The sequence below is a fragment of the Vulpes lagopus genome, chromosome 9, assembly GCF_018345385.1.
Source record: "Vulpes lagopus strain Blue_001 chromosome 9, ASM1834538v1, whole genome shotgun sequence".
NCBI classification, from domain to species: Eukaryota; Metazoa; Chordata; class Mammalia; order Carnivora; family Canidae; genus Vulpes; species Vulpes lagopus.
In genome coordinates this window covers 24401490-24419036 of record NC_054832.1, presented here as the reverse complement: position 1 = coordinate 24419036, position 17547 = coordinate 24401490, and positions in this window count along the sequence as shown.

Below are 17547 nucleotides of genomic sequence, written 5' to 3'. Positions count from 1 at the left end.
GCCAAAACTCTGGAATCCATAAGGAGTCTTGATCCATTATAAATGTATCTAAAGAGAGAATGGCATTTTAGAATTCAAAATCTTTGTACTGGGTATGCTTATTACTACTGGAGTGCCATTGCTTTGAAGTCTTTTCAGTGTACAGAGCTAGAGAATATATATTTAGAATGTATACTAAACCAAGCAAATAAATGCCTATATTTATGTACCTATGTGCATATATATGTATATATACATACACTATATTATGAATGACATACATTTATTATATATTCACATACATGTATATATACATGAAGATGTTTAAAAATGCAAGCACCAAACTGAATTTGAGCAACAAAATAAATATCATAGTACTTGATTGTAATCAAGTATCATTGTAAAAAAATAGTGAATCTATAAATATATAAATAAATATTACCTTTAAAATATATATTAACCACCATGGAAAGAGAATAACTTTATAGTGGAGAAACCAAGAAGGTCAACAGCATGGATAATAAGACACAGCAATTAGGAACCATGTGATGTGATGTTTTCAAAAGAACTCAACATCAGTTCTGTGACTTTATTGACAAAAATACATAATTTCAGTCTGGTCATGAAGAGGCCTAAGACTCAACCAGATTGACTGACATTAGACAAAAAGCCTGAGGAACTGTTTCAGACTAAAAGAGACTAAAGTGAAATAATAACTAAATGCAATGTGAGATCCCGGAAAAAAATAACTTTAGAGGAAAAACTGGTAGCATTGTATAAAGTCTTTAAGTTAGTTCATAGTATTGTACCAGTGTTAATTTCCTGATTCTGACAATTATGCCATGGTTAGGTAAAATAGAAATATTAGAGAAAGCTGGAGGCGAGATACATAAAATCTCTGTAGAACTGTAGAATTCATCAACTATTCTCTAGATCTAAAGTTAGTTCTAAAAAACTTTTTAAAAATCTAATTGTCTTGGGATTCAAATTTTATTAACAATTATCAAAACTGTGAATAGCTTTAAATATCTCCCATGCCAAAATTTGGAGTGGGATCCAGCTCTTGATTCCATGTTCAATGATCTTTTCAATATTCTCTGTTCTTCCAAATCTTTTGGGGATATTTTTACTCAAAGTACAATTGATCTGGTAATGCATTGAACTTGAAGTCTATTGTTAGACAACATAAAATATGAAACTATTTTTTTTAAAAGTCTCATATACCAGTATTCTTGATTCCTCTAAAAATAATCCAGAAAATCATCCACGTAATTCTAGGGTTATTCAATTAGTTATTCTCTGCAAAAGAGATGAGAAAGCCAAGATTTATTTTTAAAAAGGCAATAGGAATAGGTTGTCTTTTTATTTATTTATTTATTTTTAGAGTGAGAGACATTAGAATTAGAATAAAAGCATTTAGAATATTTTCATGTTTCTTTCCTATCCTAAGTATGTTCTTAAAATTGGTTGCCTCAAATTATCCATGCAGTTTTATAATGACCTTTCTGCTTCTTTGAGGACATTACAAAAAATCCATAATAAGATAATACATCTTTTTAAAAAACATTATTAATAGAGAACAAATAATAATTATGAATATATACAATAATATTTCTGCCAACCTTCAAAATCTTCCTTGTCATTCTGTAAACCATAGTTAAAATCATATTTCCTGGTACTAAATTATTAAATAAAACTATCAGGAATTACAGGATATTCTCATTGACTTTGTTCTTTGATTTGGTTGCAATTTCCAGGGCCACATTCTTTTTTTTTTTTTTTTTAAGATTTTATTTATTTATTCATGAGAGACACAATGAGAGAGAGGCAGAGACATAGAGAGAGAAGCAGGCTCCATGCTGGGAGCCCAATGTGGGACTCCATTCCAGGCCTCCAGGATCATGCCCCAGGCCAAAGGCAGGCGCTCAACCACTGCCACTGAGCCACCCAGGCATCCCTGTAGGGCCACATTCTTATTTGACTATTAGGATATTATTGAAATGCCACCAGTAACTACAAAAACATGCAGAGGATTTAGCTCACTTAGTCACATGCTGAATTTTATAGGCGGTTCTCTAGTGATACTGCTATTAGTATTGAACTATACTCATGTATACTCATGAGTATACATGAAATACAAAATACTCGTGTATTTTGTATTTTAACCCCAAAACATTACTTAAATACTGTTTTTTAGTTTAAAGTTTCATAGCATTTAATGAGAATATTATATAGCTGTGGTACATAGAAATTAATCATTGATTTAAAAATCATTATTTGGGGAATTATCATCAAAATACTCATTAAGTTAAAATTCTGTGCTTGGTAATATTAGGCTAAAATTTCAAGCTTTTATCATTTTCCTGAATCTTCCACAGTAGCATCTACAGTATCATCATTTAAATAATTGGTTTTGCATGCGCTTCATTCCCATTTTGATTAGTTAATTGTGAAGATTACAATCGTCATTTTAACCTAAAACTTAAAGTGAAGTTACTAGTAAGAAAAATCCTGGACAGCAACACATAAAGACAAATCCATTTAAACAACACATTACTTTGAAGATCCCACAGAGCTGAACTCAATAGGAGCTATTGGTAATGCACACCCTGGGGACATCCTTATTAGTCTACCCACCAAGTGGATTGTGTGTGTTGTGTGATCTCTGTGGGTTAGCAATAGCCAATAATTTAAAGCTAGTAGAAGAATCACTCTAGACCTTTAAAATTCAGTCACCTACCCTTTGTTGGCATTTAAAATGAAATGAACCAGTGTAGAGTTGGTGAAATGGACTTGAGATTCTCCAAGGGGATCCATGATGTTGTCTTGTGGTTTTGTATCAACAAATTTAAGTTGAATATGAATCTTTAGGCTGTCAAAGACTTCCCCTTTTTGGGGTGGTTGATATAAGGGACATAATATCAAATGTTTATTGAGTGCCTGTAGTTTTCAGTCTTTAGATGTAGGAAAATAAAGCAAGATTTCCTGCCTAAACTAAAATATATTCCAACAGAACAATTACCAAATGGCTGATGTAGTTAGTGGTGAGGATGATAGGATGAAAAAATAAAATGCAGGTTTTAATAGGATTGTGTGGTGACAGATGATAGTTAAACTTGTGGTGAGCATAGCAAAATGTATAGAGAAGCTGAATCACTAAGTTGTATGTATACCTGAAACTAACATTGTGTGTAAACTGTACTTAGTTAAAAATAAATTGTTTTGATAAGCACTGAGTGTTGTAAGTAATGAATCACTAAACTCTACACCTGAAACTAATATTACATTGTATACTAATTATTGGAATTTAAATAAAGAGTTAAAAAAATAAAATGTAGGTTTTGTAGCTAGTCAAGTATGGCATGGCCAGCACATCAGGAGACAACTGCCATTGAGAAGAGAGTAGCTCTGCTCACAGATTCCAAGAGAATGGGGCACCCCACACCTGGGACGTCACACAGGGGAAGCACTAGGCAGCATTGGGGGTCAAGGAGAAAATTTAGACAACTTTTGTCATAGTGTCCATAGGAAGAAGTGGGTAGGGCATAGTAAGTGTATTGAGGATTGGCTAGTTTGAGTAAGTGGGATGATTAGGGCAGAGGCATCGTATCCCTGAGTGTGAGAGTCCAGTAGAATAGGTAGAGAGAGTGTAAGTTCTGGACTGGTTATTTTGCATATGCGAGTCACACTCACAGAAAGTCTTCTCTAAGAATTAGATAAACCTGGGGGAAGTAGTCCCTCCACTGTCAGCAAGACCTCAAATGTCAAAGTATCTAAATTACAGAAAGAAGAAAGATGTTCCTGATACACCCTTTTTCAATTTTTTTTAAATTGTAAATTTTTATACATCATTGCATATCAATTCAAGTACTTGAAGCATGCTTTTCCTTTCAGAAATCTTGTTGACTTCTTCCTATGAGATTATACAAGTTTAAGAATTCGGTGAACCTGCCTTTTATTGATTCCATCTGGCTGCCAAGCATAGGCTTTCACATCTGTTTGTAGCTCCCTGGGTACTTTCTGGACCCTACATGGAGATAAGTATGGAACAGTGGAAAAATCATCTAATTACAAGTTAGGAATAGCAAATTGTATATTATGAATAATGTAAAGTTTTTACTTTTGCTTTGCTTTGCATATAGTGGATGTCAGCTTATTTTTAACAGCTTATTCAAATTCAGCTGTTTTTTTGGGGGGTTGGTTAATTTGCATGTCTTGAATTATGTTTGAGTTTTAGAATATTCCAAAGAGACATTTTAAAATTTTGTTCTCTCTCGTTATGTTTGTTCCATGTTTTTCCTTTTTTTTAAATGAAACTATTGATAGTTTCCTCTAGTTTCCTCTAGTTTGTTAGATATTTTGCTTTTTAATGGCATTTAAAAATATATTTTTTATAAAATTAATAGAATCTATTTTTTCAGCCTTTTTCTTTACTTCTTAAGTCAGCTTAAAAGTCATTCTATACTTCAAATTTATAAACTTATTTAACCAGACTTTCTTCTAACAATTTTCCTGTCATATTTCCAACATAAATCTTTGGCCATCTAAAATTGAATTTAAATTTTTATCTTCGTTAGGTAGTAAAACCCAGAGTATATTTGGGATTGATTATAAACTCTATTTTCTCTATTTTCTCTCTAGTGGCAGGTTTTTGTTTTGTTTTGTTTTGTTTTTTGTCAGTAATGACTTAGTACCTAGCAGATCCTTTATTTCTCTATTTTTCTTTATCCTGTTTATAACCTGATTCTTCTTACATGGTTTATTTCCAGACAAACTTTAGTATATATTCATCAATTTCCAGGGGGAAAAAAAAAGAAAAGGTTATTTTAATTGGGATTAAGTTCAAAATATTTGTAATTTGGGGGAGAATTGATACTCATGTATTTTGTATTTTAACCCCAAAACATTACTTAAATACTGTTTTTTAGTATTTAATGGGAAGCAATAAGATGTCCCTCCAATGATCTCTACCTTATTGTATTGATACTTTTCCAATTTCCTCTTTAGCATGCGTAGGACATACATGTGCTTCTAACCAAGAGAATTTCACAAGTGATGGAATGTCACTTCCATGATTACCTTGGTAAGACTGTAATTTCCATCTTGTTGGAAGACCCTCATTCTTGTTGGCTTTGATAAAACACATTGTTATGTGCAGTACTCTCTAGAGGCCCATCTGGAAAAAACTAAATGTGACCTTTGATTGAGAGACTGAAGAAACTGAGGATTTTAGTCTACCAGTCCAAAAGAACTGAATTCTGTCAACACCAAGTGGTCTTCTCCACTTGGAAATCTCCAAGTGGAGATCCTTCTCCAGTCAAGTTTTGAGATATGACTGCAACCTAAAGAGAAACATCATATATAATCAAATATACAAATATATGAGTACACTAAATTTGATGATAATTAAACTTAATACTAATACTTTAAATTTTTTTGCATTGGCTCTTTTAAGTTAAATTGATTAATTGGCAATTTTCACACTTTGTTTTTTCTCAGACTTCTCATCAATGCTAGACTGGCTAATAACCGGATGAATGGCAAAGTTTTCTTTTTTTCTAATCTTACAAGTTATCTTGTATATTATTCCCTTCATTACAACTTGAAAAATTCGTGCAAATTCCTCATAGAAACTCTATCAGAAGCAAATACTATAAGCTTTATACATCTCTTTAGTCAGTGCTTATCATTGTTTGACATTCAATAAATATTAGTTTTATTAATGATAGGACTTTGGCAGTCTTAGCAATTTTTCAGGGTATTTAACTGTTTAGGTTTGCTATTACACGATGATATTTTTAAAATTTGTACTTTAAATTTGATCTGATACTTCAAATTATCTGCATGAGTTTCCCAAAGTAGTCTTTGACTCTTTAGATTTACTCTGCATATATTGTGACTTTTCTCATTCTTATTTATGTGCATGTGTGCCTTTTCTCTGTCTTCTTTTTAAATAGGATGATTTCTTATATATGTTTATTATTCTACTCATTCTCTGTTTCCTAAACCACTTTTTCTCTTATGTTATCTCTAAAATAGATGATTAATTCAATTTTATTATCTTATATAGCATTGAAGTAGATTATAACTGATTATTTTCCCCTAAAAACAAAACTAAATAACCATAAGCTTATGTATGTGTTCTTTTTATTAAAACATTTTTAGATATTTAGTAATTTTGGTTACATTTTCTATACTTGATACCAACATTATTTTCAATAGATTTTCTAGGTTTTTTTTTTTTGTATTTTTGTGTTTTCTTTCTCTTTCATCATCGTTGCTACATTATTTGTATTTACATGTATTTGTATTTATTAATATAAATACTATATTATTTAGCACTTTCTGAAGTTTTATTTGAGGTTTTCTTTGCAGAATAATATACAACCAACGTTTTAAAATGTTTATAAGCCTTTGATAAGGAGTTTATTTTTTCACGGTGTAGAATTCAATATAATTTTCAAACCTACATTATGAGTTAAATATCATTCAATTCTTCATATCCTTTCTTTAAAGTATATTCTTTCACACAAACTGATAGAGCAAGTTAATTTTTTATTTCTATTGTGTTTTTGTAGACTTTGACTTTTTATTTCCTATATTTTATAATAGTAGGTTCGTTTTTAAGAATTATGACATTTCTAATCCTCACTGTGAACTTCATTTTGTATTATTTTATAGTACCCTCTCAGTGTCATTTAATACATTTCATTTATATGTAAACTTATTTTATGTTAATATCTTGAACTAGATTTTTTCCTTAATGCCTGCTCAGTAGTTTTTACCCATCTTCTGCTGGTGTCTCCATATTTTCAATCCTGAGGGAAAATATAGAATGGTGAAAAGTATCTAAATAACCATCTAGATCCTTTACCCATTGAGGCCAACATGTTCTGAAACTATCCTCTCAATGTTCCAGGCACGGCAGTTCTTATGGCAATTACATTAAAGAGACAAACAATTATGAGTTTCCCTGTGGTATAATTCTGTCAGGACAAGTACTTATGGGAATGGGAAGCACTTTGTAGGAATGAGATCAGCATTATTTTAAGCACTAAAATGCAACTTACTGAGGCTAAATAACCCAAGTAATAGCATTCACAGAATATCCTTGGTTTTGAGGTTAGCAAATGTTACCAGTGTTTTGGCTATACAACCTTCTATAGAATCACAGCAGAAATGTGTTACCAAAATAATTCTCAGAAGACAGAAATTAAAGAAGTAAGTTTTAAACACTATGTACCTTTCCTAATATTTAGACTTCTGACTTTTTGATGTAGTATGGAAAAACAGTAGATACTCTAATCGAAGTAGTTGTTTTCTAAAAATATAAAAACTGTAAATATTCTTTTCCTATTTCCCCTTTCCTTAAAACTTTACAGTAATGTAATGTTGCTTGGATCTTTAAGAACTTGACATAGAAATCGCTTTTATGATCAAGAGTTCATGGTGATCTCATCCATACTATACTCAAAGGTCAATGAATGTAGTAAACAAGTCGCCAGTAATTCTCTTCCTGTATTCTAATTGCCTAATACTTTGCATGGTACATAATAAGTGCACTATTGTTGTTCAGTAAGTATTTTACAATTTGAATCAATGAATGAATGATGCTGACTACCATCATCCAGTCTAAATTAGAAATTTGTCATCTCTAAATAGTGAGACAATGTCTTATGAAATTAGTTTCTAAGTTAAAATGAAAAGAAAAAGAAAAGTATAGGTAGTGACAATTGAGTGCTTATATGTGCCAGGACTTGTGCTATGTGCTGAAGATCCATAATAAGCAAAGCAATCAATATACCTCATCTTCATGAATTGCTTTCTTCTTCTCCTTCTTCTCCTTCTCCTCCTCCCCCTCCACCTCCTTCTCTTCTTCTTCCTCCTTCTCCTTTTTAGAAAGCTTTGTGTGAAGTTGAGCCACTCTATTCAAGAAAAACATGTATATTGCTTTGTTCCATTAGAAGACAGAAAGTTAAATAAAATTTGAGAGCATACATTTAGAAGTCAGTAAAAAATTAGAGACTGCCATTTGTTGAGAAGAGCTATTTACTAGTAAGTTTCTTTACCTGAGAGGCAATTCAGATTCTCTCTTAAGAAAAAGAGGGATGTCTAGATATGCTACCATCTTCTTAAAGGTAATTCTGTACAAAGTATACTTACAGGATATATAAGTAGGCAAAATCTCCAGGCCTCTTTGATTCTATTAAGAATTGAATAATTAATGATGTCCACTATTTTAGAAATTTCCACCAAACCATTGTCATAAAAAATAATGAGCTAAAGGACCTCATTTTTATTAGCAGAAAGTTAAAAAAATCAAAGTGCCAGTGAAACTCTGAATCTTGAGATTCTAATAAAAAAATTTACTGAAGTTAATAGAATTACTTGAATGATGTGGAAAACAATAGAAAAGCACTTTCATAGATTTAAGTTACTTATATTGTTAGCAGAGTAGCATTTATTGAGCAACTGTCACTGCATTTATGGCTAAATTCTACATAGAAATATTTATAGCTCTGAATTGTTTTTAATTCAAACTAATAGATTTATCTCTTTGTCTGTCACCTCCACTGTCCAAAGAACAAACCAAAGCCTAGGTCTCTCATGTCAATAATAATAACAAAACAATAATAATAACAATACTCATAACCACTTACTATGTTTATGCATTTGTTGAAGCATTTTACAAGCATTTACAACACCCATAACTATTATATGAGGTGGTATAAAACCTGACTTCCATTCCAGTACCTGGACTTAAAGTCCATGCTCTTAACCACAATAATATGCAATATCCAATAGCACATTGTAGTCAGTTAATGATGGTCTCTTTTAAATGTTTTGTAGGAAAATGGTTACATTTATTAAAATCAATGTATAAATAGACACGAAAAATAAAAATACGATCTCTTCTCTCTAGGCTTTCACAATGTTGAGCTAGGAATCTATGTGCATAATACATGTTCAAAGGTTCAAATCTTTTTCTGCTTTTTTTTTTCACCTTTTCTGCTTTTATCGGGCATTGATTTATTTTTTGTGTATATAAAAGCATATTTCTAAGACTAATTATGAGTATATTCTGAGGATTTTCCCCTATAAAGACAAATATCTTTTATTCATCAGGCACCTGTCAGGCTATAAGATGTAGTAATACTATTTAAGCATAATATTCTTCTTGAATTAAAAAAGAAAACCTTACAAAATAAAAAAGAATATCTTTTGCCTGGGTGCTACTATAGTATAGTCTAGATGTACCATAGTAGTACTTCTTTTTAGGCAGTAAAAATGAGAGAATTTAACACTTGCTCTATAAAATATAAATATGATATTGTATTAAGATGTTTGTCATTTAAAGGATGCCTAGGTGGCTCAGTGGTTGAGTGTCTGCCTTGGGCTCATGGCATGATCCTGGGGTTCTGGGATGGAGTCCCACATCAGGCTCTCTACCTGGAGTCTGCTTCTCCCTCTGCCTGTGTCTCTGCCTTCTCTCTGTGTCTCTCATGAATAAATAAATAAAATCTTAAAAAAAATAAAATGTTCGTGGTTTATGTTTTAAACTTATTAAATTACCATTAAATATAGCATGATATTCTTTACCTGGAGTTGTTTTCAGATAAAGATTGTAGAACACAGTAACATGCATTTAAATCTAGATATAATGTATATCATATCTTTAATATTACAATCTTTCATACATATGTTTTAGGTTTATACACTTAAGTTTCTATCTATACATTAAGATTTTGCTTTAGGAATCTTTGTCTTCTTTCCTTTTCTCCTTCTCAGAAGAGATTTTATTGCACTACTCCCTATTCACAATTAATTTAATTATTTCTATGCATACTTAAAGATAGATGCCCTGAACATCTAGTTCAATGTCATACCAGATAGTTCAATGTCATACATAATTTTTGTCTAAGCTGAGCCACTGTTGAGGCTTAAGAGTGCTTTTGAAAATTAAACAAAGGCAATAAGTGTGAACCAGTGCTGTTCTAGGTAAACTGAGACATAGGTTCATCCCATGTACAAGTTTTCCAGCTCTGTGTAAGCTAACCTGCCAAAGAGGCAAAGTGCATTCATAGCTCTCACATTTTCCATCTTTTCTGGATATCTAATGGGGGCAGTTAACAAATTTGGCCTCTGGGATCCCTGGCTGGTGCAGCGGTTTGGCGCCTGCCTTTGGCCCAGGGCGCGATCCTGGAGACCCGGGATGGAATCCCACATCGGGCTCCTGGTGCATGGGGCCTGCTTCTCCCTCTGCCTATGTCTCTGCCTCTCTCTCTCTCTCTCTCTCTCTCTCTGTGACTATCATAAAAAAAAAAAATTTTGGCCTCTAGAAGCATACGGATATTGTGTGTACTATTAAGAAAAAATAATTGCTAACTAAACAGTGATTTAATGCCGATTTATTGTATTATTCTTTAATATTAATTACATTAATGAAAATATTTAACATATACTTGTCATAAAAAAGTAAAAATTATAAGGGAGATGAATTAGTTGATTTATTCCTGAAATTGTTTTTGTGTTTAGAGTACAACTCTTCTGATCACTTTTTAAATCCATAATAGATACCTCTGTTTTCCTACACAGCATCATTGAGTTCACCATGAATATAGGTGATAAAACTCACTGTAAAATTAAACAAACAAAAAATGTTTATACCATAACTGAGAGTCAGTGAGGTTGATTGCATAGGGCAGCCTTGCAATTAAGTACAATTAAGTGTGTTTTCAAACTTATCTCATTGGTATGTACCATCAGTATGAAGTTCAAAAGGTGTAAATGTAGAATGATTGCACTTTTACAACTACATTTGAGATCAAGATACATATTATTATGAACATACAGAACCTACCTTCATGTTTCTTATTACTCATTACCTCCAAAGAGTGACAATCTGACTTCAGTTGCCTGTTTGTGTACATATAGAAATCACAGGTAGATATGTGATTTATTTAAGTATTTATTTAAGAGTAAATTAGAGAAATCATACTAATTGCTCATAGCTTTCAAAGTTTATGAGATGAACTTAAAAGTTGTAAACTAAACCAGATGTGTTTTATTTAACCAATCATCTAGGTTGGAAAATATACAATATCTTCTCTTTTTTTGTTTAGTTTTGTATAATATTTTTGTCTACAGGATTTTGCCATCTATGTGTGAAAATTCATTCTTTTTCATTGCTGCATATTGTTCTTTAAATGAATATATCATAATTTATATGGATGTTCTATTAATGGACACATGGGTTGTTTCAGGTGCATGGCTAATGTTATTCTTTGAACTTCTTAAAAGTCTTCTGAGCACGTGTTCATATTCTCACATCAGGATGTGAATTCCAAGTCCAAACCATTCTAATGGTGGTTGTTGTGAATTATTTAATTAGAAGTATTCTGTTGGTTACAAAATGGTATTGAAAGGTATTTATTAGTAAGCTTGAGAAAAGACAAGATCCATGGTTAAAGGAAGAAAATAAGTCCTAGATCATTGTCCTTGTACGTTCTCTGCTAATATCTTTTATAAAAAGTTTACAATAGGTAATTATTCATTGACGGGGGCTGAAATGGGCATTGTAGGCTGTTTAGCAGCATCCTTGACATCTACCACTAGATGCCAGTAATGCTCGCCTTCTCCTTCCCTCCAAGAGTGACAACCCCAAATCTTCTGTTACTGCCAAGTCTTCTGGGAGGCAAAATTACCAAAGGTTAAGAACCATTGATGTAGGGATTCCTAGGTAGCTCAGTGGTTAAACGTTTGCCTTCCCGCTCAGAGTGTGATCCTGGAGTCCCAGAGTCGAGGACCACATTGGGCTCCTTGCATGGAGCCTGCTTTTCTCTCTGTCTTTCTCTCTCTGCATCTCTAATGAATAAATAAATAAAATCTTAAAAAAAAATTGATATGAAGGGTTCAATCAACCTTATGTTCCAAATCAAGAAACACAAATCATTTTTTTTATTGCAGTTCAGTTTGCCAACATATAGCATAACACCCAGTGCTGATTCCATCAAGTGCCCCCCTCAGTGCCTGTCACCCAGTCACCCCAACCCCCCGCCCACCTCCCTTTCCACCACCCCCTGTTCATTTTCGAGAGTTGGGAGTCTCTCATGTTCTGTCACCCTCACTGATATTTCCCACTTATTTTCTCTTCTTTCCCCTTTATTCCCTTTCACTATCCAAATGAATGAGACCATATAATGTTTGTCCTTCTTCGATTGACTTACTTCACTCAGCATAATACCCTCCAGTTCCATCCACGTCAAAGCAAATAGTGGGTATTTGTCATTTTTAATGGCTGAGTATTATTCCATTGTATACATAGACCACATCTTCTCTATCCATTCATCTTTCGATGGACACCGAGGCTCCTTCCACAGTTTGGCTATTGTGGACATTGCTGCTTTAAACATTGGGGTGCAGGTGTCCTGCCGTTTCACTGCATCTGTATTTTTGGGGTAAATCCCCAGCAGTGCAATTGCTGGGTTGTAGGGCAGATCTATTTTTAACTCTTTGAGGAACCTCCACACAGTTTTCCAGAGTGGCTGCACGAGTTCACATTCCCACCAACAGTGCAAGAGAGTTCCTCTTTCTCCACACCCTCTTCAACATTTTGTGGTTTCCAGTCTTGTTAATTTTCACCATTTTCACTGGTGTGAGGTGGTATCTCATTATGGTTTTGATTTGTATTTCCCTGATGGCAAGGGATGTGGAGTATTTTCTCATGTGCTTGTTGGCCATTACTGTGTCTTCCTCTGTGAAATTTCTGTTCATGTCTTTTGCCCATTTCATGATTCGATTGTTTCTTTGCTGTTGAGTTTAATAAGTTATTTGTATATCTTGGATACTAGCCCTTTATTTGATACGTCATTTGCAAATAACTTCTCCCATTCTGTAGGTTGTCTTTTAATTTTGTTGACTGTTTCTTTTGTTGTGAAGAAGCTTTTTTTTTTTTTTAAAGATTTTTATTTATTTATTCATGAGAAATAGAGAGAGAGAGAGAGAGAGTCAGAGACAGAGGCAAACAGAGAAGCAGGCTCCACGCAGGGAGCCCGATGTGGGACTCGATCCTGGGACTCTAGGATCACAACCTGGGCTGAAGGCGGTGATAAACCGCTGAGCCATGCGGGCTACCCAGAAGCTTTTTATCTTAAGTCCCAATAATTCATTTTTGCTTTTGTTTCTCTTGCTTTCATAGATGTATCTTGCAAGAAGTTGCTGTCTGAGGCCAAGTTCAAAAAGGGTGTTGCTGTGTTCTCCTCTAGGATTTTGATGGATTCTTATCTCACATTGAGATATTTCATCCAATTTGAGTGTATCTTTGTGACTAGAGAATGGTCTGGTTTCATTCTTCCACATATGGCTGTCCAAATTTCCCAGCACCATTTATTGAAGAGACTGTACTTTCTCCAGTGGATAGTCTTTCCTGCATGGTCAAACACTAATTGACCATAGAGTTGAGGGCCCACTTCTGGATTCTCTATTCTGTTCCATTGATCTTTGTGTCTGTTTTTGTGCCAGTACCACACTGTCTTAATGACCACAGCTTTGTAGTACAACCTGAAATCTGGCATTGTGATGCCCCCAGCTATGGTTTTCTTTTTCAGTATTCCCCTGGCATTTCGGGGCCTTTTCTGATTCCACACAAATCTTAAGATGATTTGTTCTAACTCTCTGAAGAAAGCCCATGGTATTTTGATAGGGATTGCATTAAATGTGTAAATTGCCCTGAGTATCACTGACATTTTCACAATATTATTTCTGCCAATCCATGAGCATGGAATATTTTTCCATCTCTTTGTGTCTTCCTCAATTTCTTTCAGAAGGGTTTTGTAGTTTTTAGGGTATAGATGCTTTACCTCTTTGGTTAGGTTTATTCCTAGGTATCTTATGCTTTTGGGTGCAATTGTAAATGGGATTGACTCCTTAATTTCTCTTTCTTCAGTCTCATTGTTAGTGTAGAGAAATGCCACTGATTCCTGGGCATCAATTTTGTGTCCTGCCACACTGCCAAATTGCTGTATGAGTTCTAGCAATCTTGGGGTGGAGGATTTTGGGTTTTCTATGTAGAGTATCATGTCATCGGTGAAGAGAGAGAGTTTGACGTCTTCTTTGCCAATTTGAAAGCCTTTATTTCTTTTTGTTGCCTGATTGCTGAAGCTAGGACTTCTAGTACTATGTTGAATAGGAGTGGTGAGAGTGGACATCCCTGACTTGTTCCTGATCTTAGGGGAAAGGCTCCCAGGGTTTCTCCATTGAGAATGATATTTTCTGTGGGCTCTTCATAGATGGCTTTTAAGATGCTGAGAAATTTCCCCTCTATCCCTACACTCTGAAGAGTTTAGATCAGGAATGGATGCTGTATTTTGTCAAATGCTTTCTCTGCATCTATTGAGAGGATCATATGGTTCTTGTTTGTTCTCTTGTTAATATGATCTATCACATTGATTGCTTTACGAGTGTTGAACCAGCCTTGCATCCCGGGGATAAATCCCACTTGGTCATGGTGAGTAATCTTCTTAAAGTACTGTTGGATCCTATTGGCTAGTATCTTGTTGAGAATTTTTGCATCTCTGTTCATCAGGGATATTGGTCTATAATTCTCTTTTTTGGTGGGCTCTTTGTCTGGTTTTGGAATTAAGTTCATGCTGGCTTCATAGAACAAGTTTGGAAGTACTCCATCCCTTTCTATCTTTCAGAACAGCTTTAGTAGAATAGGTATTATTTCTTCTTTAAATGTTTGATAGAATTCCCCTGGGAAGCCATCTGGCCCTGGACTTTTGTGTCTTGGGTGGTTTTTGATGACTGCTTCAATTTCCTCCCTGGTTATTGGCCTGTTCAGGTTTTCTATTTCTTCCTGTTCCAGTTTTGGTAGTTTGTGGTTTTTCAGAAATGCATCCATTTCTTCTAGATTGCCTAATTCATTGGTGTATAGCTGCTCATAATATGTTTTTATAATCATTTGTATTTCCTTGGTATTGGTTGTGATCTCTCCTTTCTCATTCATGATTTTATTAACTAGAGTCTTTTCTCTTTTGTTTCTAATAAGGCTGGCTAATGGTTTATCTATCTTATAAATTCTTTCAAAGAACCAACTCCTGGTTTTGTTGATCTGTTCTACAGTTCTTCTGGTCTCTATTTCATTGAGTTCTGCTCAAAACTTTATTAACTCTCTTCTTCTACTGGAAGAATGTTAAATAAATAATAAAATGCTGTTCTTTCTCCAGTTCCTTTAGGTGCAAGGTTAGCTTGTGTATTTGAGTTTTTTCCAACTTTTTGAGGGATGCTTGTATTGCAAAGTATTTCCCTCTAAGGACTGCTTTTGCTGTATCCCAAAGATTTTGAATGGTTGTATCTTCATTCCCATTAGTTTCCATGAATCCTTTTAATTCTTCTCTAATTCCTGGTTGACCCTTTCACCTTTTAGCAGGATGGTCTTTAACCTCCAGGTGTTTGAGTTTCTGCCAAATGTCTACATGTGATTGATTTCTAGTTTCAAAGCATTATGATGCAGGCGGCAATCCCAATCTTGGTACTGGTTAAGACCTGATTTGTGACCCAGTATGTGGTCTGTTTTGGAGACAGTTCCATGTGCACTTGAGAAGAATGTGTATTCAGTTGCATTTCGATGTAAAGTTCTGTAAATATCTGTGAAATCCATCTGGTCCAGTGTGTTACTTAAAGTTCTTGTTTCTTTGGAGATGTTGTGCTTAGAATATCTGTCATTTGCAAAAAGCGCCATGTTGAAGTCTTCCAGTATAACTGTATTATCTAAGTATGTCTTAATTGATTGATATACTCAGCAGCCCCCACATTAGGGGCATAAATATTCATGATTGTTAAGTCCTCTTGTTGGATAGATCATTTAAGTATGATATAGTATCCCTCTTCATCTCTTACTACAATCTTTGGGATAAACTTTATCTGATATGAGGATTACTCCCCCTGCTTTCTTTTGAGGACCATTTGAATGGTCAGTGGTTCTCCAACCTTTCATTTTCAGTCTGTAGGTGTCCTTAGGTCTAAAATGAGTCTCTTGTAGACAGCAAAGAGATGGGTCTTGATTTTTTTTTATCCCGTCTGAAACCCTGTCTTTTGATGGGATCATTAAGCCCATTCACGTTCAGAGTTACTATTGAAAGATATGAATTTAGTGTCATGATAATACCTATGCAGTCCCTGTTTTTGTGGATTGTTTCTTTGGACTTCCTCTTTCTTTTACAGAGTCCACCTTAATATTTCTTGCAGAGCTGGTTTGGTGGTCACATATTCTTTTAGTTTCTATCTTGGAAGCTCTTTATCTCTCCTTCTATTCTGAATGAGAGCCTTGCTGCATAGAGTATTTTTGGCTGCATGTTCTTCTCATTTAGGACCCTGAATATATCCTGCCAGCCCTTTCTGGCCTGCCGGGTCTCTGTGGAGAGGTCTGCTGTTTATCTAATATTTCACCCCATATAAGTTAGGGATCTCTTGCTGCTTTAAGGATGTTCTCTTTATCTTTGAAATTTCCAAGTTTTACTATTAAATGTCAAGTTATTGAACGGTTTTAACTGATTTTAGGGGGGATCTCTCTATCTCCTGGATCTGAATGCCTGTTTCCCTCCCCAAGTTAGGGAAGTTCTCAGCTATGATTTGTTCAAATATTCTTTTTGGCCCTCTGAACCTTTCGGTGCCCTCTGGAACCCCAATTAAACGTACATTTTTCATTCTGAGGCTGTCACTTATTTCCCCTTAACCTTTCCTCATGGTGTTTTGTTTTTCTCTTTTTTCCTCAGCTTCTTTCCTCACCATCAACTTGTCTTCTATGTCACTCACTCTTTCTTCTACCTCATTAAACCTCATCGTTTGGACCTCCAGTTTGGATTGCATCTCATTTAATTGTTTTTTTAATTTTGGCCTGTTTAGATCTAAATTCTGCAGTCATAAAGTTTCTTGAATCCTTTATGCCTTTTTTCCAGAGCCAGCAGTAGCTTTATAATTGTGCTTCTGAATTGGTTTTCTGACATCAAATTGTAATCCAAATTCTGTAACTCTGGCAGAGAGTACTGTTTCTGATTCTTTCTTTCGTGATGAGTTTTTCCTTCTAGTCATTTTGCTTAGGGCTGAGTGGCTAAAAATGAATTGTACTGGAAAAAGGAAGAAAAAAAAGAAAAAAAAAGAAAAAGAAAAAAAAAGGAGGGGGTATCCTCTGGTTCTGTATACTGTAAATCCCTCTACTTCCCCTGGAGCTTTCCAGTGTTGCTTGGTCCAGAACTTATTCTTCCCCTGTCCCTCCAGCTGGTCTTCTGGGGGAGGGGCCTACTGTGCTGACTCTCAGATGTGTGCACCTGGGGAGATGCCCACCCCCCACTCCAGGTAGCTGTGTACCCCCCGAGGTCCCTGTTCCCTGGTGGCGCGCCCCTCCCAGGCACAGGGTGACACCAGGAGGGACACCACCACTGGCGGCGGCCGCCCCCCAGCCCTGGAGTCAGCTCCCCAGTAACCACCGCAGCTCCCAGTCCGCAGGGGCTTGGATGATCTGGGGCGGGGGCGCTGACCTGCACAGCTCGGGGGCCCTGGGCAGGAGCG